The sequence below is a fragment of the Schistocerca americana genome, chromosome 9, assembly GCF_021461395.2.
Source record: "Schistocerca americana isolate TAMUIC-IGC-003095 chromosome 9, iqSchAmer2.1, whole genome shotgun sequence".
Taxonomy (NCBI): domain Eukaryota; kingdom Metazoa; phylum Arthropoda; class Insecta; order Orthoptera; family Acrididae; genus Schistocerca; species Schistocerca americana.
The window spans coordinates 152855158-152862246 of NC_060127.1; the positions used below are offsets into that span (position 1 = coordinate 152855158).

General features: G+C 42.1%; 1 pseudogene; it reads left to right on the forward strand.

Moving 5' to 3' along the window:
• The first annotated feature begins 248 nt into the window (after positions 1-248).
• On the forward strand, positions 249-366 carry LOC124551575 (annotated as a pseudogene).
• Positions 367-7089: the final 6723 nt, after the last annotated feature.

Here is a 7089-nt window from a genome sequence, read left to right on the forward strand (position 1 = left end):
GCTGTATTTACACAAACAGCTACTACAAAATATTTTAGTTCTGTTAATTAATGTGTGTGTAAAAGAAATGTAATGACTTTCGTAATATTTTATACAGTAAATAAACTTACTTATCACTATAAATTGCGGTCAGAACCTTCAGACGTATTTTATTTACTGCTGTATATAATCCTGTCCGATACTGCCTCCGTATCATGCACATCTGAACATTGACCAAAACATTTATTTCTCTATTAATTATCTATCTGCGAAACGGCCTTGCCGCAGTGGATGCACCGGTTCCCGTCAGATCACTGAAGTTAAGCGCTGTCGGGCGTGACCGGCATTTGGATGGGTGACCATCCGGGCCGCCATGTGCTGTTACCTTTTTCGGGGTGCACTCAACCTCGTGATGCCAATTGAGGAGCTACTCGACCGAATAGTAGCGGCTCTGGTCAAGGAGAACCATCATAGCGACCGGAAGAGACGTGTGCTGACCACACGCCCCTCCTATCTGCATCCTCAGCAGAGGATGACACGGCGGTCGGATGGTCCCCATGGTCCACTTGTGGCCTGAAGACGGAGTTATATATATATATATATATATATATATATATATGTAATATATATTTGCCGGCCGGAGTAGTCGAGCGGTTCTAGGCGCTTCAGTCTGGAACCGCGCTACCGCCACGGTCGCAGGTTCGAATACTGCCTAGGGCATGGATGTGTGTGATGTCCTTAGGTTAGTTAGGTTTAACTAGTTCTAAGTTCTAGGGCACTGATGACCTGAGAAGTTAAGTCCCAGAGTGCTCAAAGCGATTCGAGCCATTTCTCTATTTCTCTATTAATCTCACTATTAACTTCAGAATTTTACATCGAAAAAACTAGGTCCACAGTTTAAGCATCCTGGAGGAGATCGAAATTATGACACCGAGTAGTCGTTTTACACACCAAACCCCGAGTACACAAACGGAGATGAAACACCGTAGCCGGCCTAGGTGGTCTAACGGTTCTAGGCGCTCAGTCCGGAGCCGCACGACTGATACGGTCGCAGGTTCGAATCCTGCCTCGGGCATGGGTGTGTGTGTGATGTCCTTAGGTTAGTTAGGTTTAAGTAGTTCTAAGTTCTAGGGGACTGATGACCGTAGATGTTAAGTCCCATAGTGCTCAGAGCCATTTGAACCATTTTGAAACACCGTAGCACTTTGGCATACTTCGACTGCCTAAGTAAGCTGAGTAATGCTCTGTTTTTTCTTTACCTAGTCCCCCTTTGTTCCTCCTCGGTCTGTCTATTTCGCCCCCCTCCCCCCCTCTCTCTCCTCACATCACGTGGTTACCTCCTATGTATCCGACAATTATCTTAGGTTTCCCACGTCGTCCTTCCAAGTATGTTTTAAAATTATTAACATTTTCTTAAGTTTTATCTACTCTTAATATGTGTCAAAATTCACTACAGTCTTGGATCCTTTTAACTGTGAAAGTGAAGAACTTTTTGAAACATTTGTGCGAAACAATAATTTTTAGAATTTTAATGTTCTTAAATTTTTAAAGTTTTGAGGATTATTCAGTTTAGTTTCCCTCTTATGTGCATATGATGTTAATCTTGTACGCTCTAGCTTTAGCGTAACGTATGGGCTATATTAACGCAAAATATGTGAACTGTCACTATCATATTGTCATTCTGAACATCTTTATTTCTTTTTTCAAAAAAAAGCTTTTGTACTTTTTATCCCAATATTCCTTGTTGTCATTCACCATTCGTGTATCGCCGAAAAGGCCACTAATCATTCGCTCGAGTCATTCGCCGAGGCATTAGCGCATGCGCGAGGCGTCCGTAGGCGAGCTGTTTACTTTCTTGCCGTCAGTATGACGGGGCAAGCGGCTGCATCCCCTTGTAGGCGGCTCCATATAGATCGGAAAAGTGGTAAGTGCGCTTTTCAAGTTCTACTTTTCCGCCAGTAGGTATTTATTTGACGATTTTGTCCAGGTAGAACATCCCTACATTTTGTGCCAACCACTTCTTGATTTTTCAATCTGGCCCAAAATTAGATCTTAATACTATTGATTCCCTTTCTCCTTACCAGTGGATCACAATGATACGATCTGTGTAGGACTCATCCACTCTTTGGAATACGGCTGTTTTCTTCTATGACACGCCGTCTTTTAGCTGTGTTTTGTTCTGACGAACAACGAATGTTGCGTAAAAAATTTTTTCGCTCTAATGTTTTAGTCAAGTAAGTACCAACATTTTGATAGCCTCATGTAAGAGTTTTTACTACTTAAAAAGAAATTTGATATCTTAAAATAATGTAATAAAATAATTTAGAGTATTTCTCAGGGTTGTTATTCCTTCTCGATTTGTTCTTATACAGAAGTTCGCCTGAAGATGTGGCTTTTAGTGCCGTGAAATCAGTAATGTTTCAATAATAAAGGACCAAATATAGCTGAAGCGATTATTAATATCCAATATGGCTTTATTCATTTATGAATAGTTTGTGCTCTAATAACCCTACCACAACAAAGGTCAAAAATTAATTATGATTGTAGTGTCGCTCACGCTGCTAAATATTGCATTTTCGGGCAACAACAAAGTTATATTATGTGGCAGGTGTCATTAGAGCACAGTTAATAAAGTCATTTCTTGACATAATGGATAAACTAGGCACTCATCTTTTCGTGTTTCCCACGCTGGTCTCGTTGTGAACTCATGGCTCAATCGTCGAAAATCTAGGTAGTGATGATTCCAAGTTCGGATGCAAAGAGGCCTAGGTGTTATTCTGCGATATTCAAAAGTTTTATAGATGTGTTTCATAAACCATTCTTGAACATTAAGCTTTTGCAAGTTAGGACAATGGTGATGTAAAAAAGTAAAAAAGTAATCAGCACACCGAATTTAAGTTACACTTCTTTTTTATTACTTTCGTTGCAATATCACGTAACTCGTTCCAAAACATCACAATATAAAACGTACTTGAAAATATCTTCCTCACTGTTAAAGTTCACATTTCATAAACTGACTACAATTTGTGTCTTTTGTGTTCAAAAGTCATTTTATAAAATGACTTTTCAACACTATTAAGGTAAATACATTGTTTGTTCTCTATCAAAATCTCTTATTTGCTAACTATGCCTATCAGTAGTTAGTGCCTTCAGTAGTTAGAATCTTTTATGTAGCTGGCAGTATTGGCGCTCGCTGTATTGCAGTAGTTTGAGTAACGAAGATTTTTGTGAGGTAAGTGATTCATGAAAGGTATAGTTGTTAGTCAGGGACAATCTTTTGTAGGGATTATTGAAAGTCAGATTGCGTTGCGCTAAATATATTGTGTGTCAGTTTAGTGTTGATTAGAATAAGTAAAGAGAGAAATGTCTGAGTATGTTCAGTTCTGCTCAGCTGTTTAAAAATCAAATAACGTAAGGGGTTTACCAGCACAGTCATTCATAAATTTTTCAAAGGGGACGTTTCAATAGTGCTTTCAGTGCTTTACAGTTTACCAAATGAGCATAAAACACAGACACAGCAAATAATGTTTTAAAAACAAGCCAATGTGGTCCCAAATTAGAATTTCAAGGGAAGTAACCAGGGTTACGGCTGAAGCCCTTTAACGCCAATAACGGCAATTATAAAAAAAACTTAACAAAAATGGTTCAAATGGCTCTGAGCACTATGGGACTTAACATTTGTGCTCATCAGTCCCATAGAACTTAGAACTACTTAAACCTAACTAACCTAAGGACATCACACACATCCATGCCCGAGGCAGGATTCGAACCTGCGACCGTAGCGGACTCGCGGTTACAGACTGAAGGGCCTAGAACCACACGGCCACACCGGCCGGCAAAACTTAACAAACATACTGTAAAACAGAAATGCAACAGCAATGGTTAATTTAAAAAGACAGGCAACTGATCACCAAACGGGTGAGACAAAATGATGGTAAACTTGGTAGCACAATCAAACATGCTGTAACGCCAAGAATGGCAATTATATAAAAAAATTTACTAACATAGAATAAAACAGCTAATACAATGATAAAACACAAGGGCCAGTCACAGACAGTGCACCAGGAATCGACCTCTGAGAAGGTCTGGCAAAAAAATACTTTCGCGAGTGATGAGATAGGCAGCCAAGAGTTGCATTCACTTCACAAGATGGTAACTCAGACTAGTGGCAGTCTAACGAATGACTAATGATTATCTTGCTGAGGCTTCCTGACGTCCAATAAACCAAATGCAACGATGTAAAAAAAAAAAAAAGGCAAAGCCGGAACCGACGGTCTGGACCGCCCAGATCGAGAAAGGAATCACTACCACCACATTAGAAGAATCACCAACCGGCCTACAATCAAGGAGGCTGTCGAACTACATCCCTCACAGGACAGCGGCGGCAAGGTGAGGAAACGTACACTGCCGTTACATACACTAACCCCCAGGGCAGGTAACAGGGGCGTTAGCGGCCACGAGGCAGGAAAAAATACCGCTGGTTGAACTTAATGAATAGTAACAAACTGAATGCAAGAAACAGAAATTAGAAGTCGAGGAAAGCTAATCAGATCCGCCTTCCCCAAGGACTCCACTCGCTGCTCTTCGCGTCGGCAGCACTACGAGCAGCAACACGAACCCAAGTCACTGGAGAATCGCGAGATCTCACAATGGTGCAGGTTTCTCTACTTGGACTGAAATGCACTCAACTTAAAGCTTGAAGGATCCTTACGACGAGGTCATGCGTCCTCGTGACCACAGGCCTTCGATCCGGCAGTCCATGTGCGCCGCCAGCGGTCCCTGTGTGTTCTCGCACTGCGTGGACCTGGCTTCTCCTGAGTCCCCAACCGAACTTCCACCCACTCAGATGTTTAGGACGGGTAGTAGGGACTTTATACTGAGTGCACTATCCGAGAATTACTTCGAGCAATTAAGCAGAGAACCGACTCGTGGAGATAACATCTTGGACCTACTGATAACAAACAGACCCGAACTTTTCGACTCTGTAAGCACAGTACAGGGAATCGGTGATCATAAGGCCGTTGCAGCATCCCTGAATATGGAAGTAAATAGGAATATAAAAAAATGGAGGAAGGTTTATCTGTCTAGCAAGAGTAATAGATGGCTGGCTGGTTCAAATGGCTCTGAGCACAACATCTTAGGTCATAAGTCCCCTAGAACTTAGAACGACTTAAACCTAACTAACCTAAGGACATCACACACCCATGCCCGAGGCAGGATTCGAACCTGCGACCGTAGCAGTCCCACGGTTCCGGACTGCAGCGCCAGAACCGCTAGACCACCGCGGCCGGCAAGAGTAATAGAAGGCAGATTTCAGACTACCTAACAGATCAAAACGAAAATTTCTGTTCCGACACCGACAATGTTAAGTGTTTATGGAAAAAGTTCAAGGCAATCGTAAAATGTGTTTTAGACAGGTACGTGCCGAGTAAAACTGTGAGGGACGGGAAAAACCCACCGTGGTTCAAAAACAAAGTTAGGAAACTACTGCGAAAGCAAAGAGAGCTTCACTGCAAGTTTAAATGCAGCCAAAACCTCTCAGACAAACAGAAGCTAAACGATGTCAAAGTTAGCGTAGTAAAATTTTATGTACCGACTTCACAGAAAATCCTAGGAAGTTCTGGTCTTACGTTAAATCAGTAAGTGGCTCGAAACAGCATATCCAGACACTCTGGGATGATGATGACATTGAAACAGAGGATGACACACGTAAAGCTGAAATACTAAACACCTTTCTCCGAAGCTGTTTCACAGAGGAAGTCTGCACTGCAGTTCCTTCTCTAAGTCCTCGCACAAACTAAAATATAACTGACATCGAAATAAGTGTCCAAGAAATAGAAAAGCAACTGAAATCACTCAACAGAGGAAAATCCACTGGACCTGACGGGATACCAATTAGATTCTACACAGAGTACGCGAAAGAACTTGCCCCCCTTCTACCAGCCGTTTACCACAAGTCTCTAGAGGAACGGAAGGTTCCAAATGATTGGAAAAGAGCACAGGTAGTCCCGGTCTTCAAGAAGCATCGTCAAGCAGATTCGCAAAACTATAGACCTATATCTCTGACATCGATCTGTTGTAGAATTTTAGAACATGTTTTTTGCTCGCGTATCATGTCATTTCTCGAAACCCAGAATCTACTCTGTAGGAATCAACATGGATTCCGGAAACAGCGATCGCGTGAGACCCCACTCGCTTTATTTGTTCATGAGACCCAGAAAATATTAGATACAGGCTCCCAGGTAGATGCCATTTTCCTTGACTTCCGGAAGGCATTAGATACAGTTCCGCACTGTCACCTGTTAAACAAAGTAAGAGCCTACGGAATATCAGACCAGCTGTGTGGCTGGATTGAAGAGTTTTTAGCAAACAGAACACAGCATATTGTTCTCAGTGGAGAGACGTCTACAGACGTTAAAGTAACCTCTGGCGTGCCACAGGGGAGTGTTATGGGACCATTGCTTTCTACAATGTATAGAAATGACCTAGTAGATAGTGTCGGAAGTAGCATGCGGCTTTTCGCGGATGATACTGTAGTATACAGAGAAGTTGCAGCATTAGAAAATTGTAGCGAAATGCAGGAAGATCTGCAGCGGACAGGCACTTGGTGCAGGGAGTGGCAACTGACCCTTAACATAGACAAATGTAATGTATTGCGAATACATAGAAAGAAGGATCTTTTATTGTATGATTATATGATAGCGGAACAAACACTGGTAGCAGTTACTTCTTTAAAATATCTGTGAGTATGCGTACGGAACGATTTGAAGTGGAATGATCATATAAAATTAATTGTTGGTAAGGCGGGTGCCAGGTTGAGATTCATTGGGAGAGTTCTTAGAAAATGTAGTCCATCAAGAAAGGAGGTGGCTTACAAAACACTCGTTCGGCCTATACTTGAGTATTGCTCATCATTGTGGGCTCCGTGCCAGGTCGGGTTGACAGAGAGAAGATCCAAAGAAGAGCGGCGCGTTTCGTCACAGGGTTATTTGGTAAGCGTGATAGTGTTACGAAGATGTTCAGGAAACTCAAGTGGCAGACTCTGCAAGAGAGGCGTTTTGCATCGCGGTGTAGCTTACTGTCCAAGTTTCGAGAGGGTGCGTTTCTAGA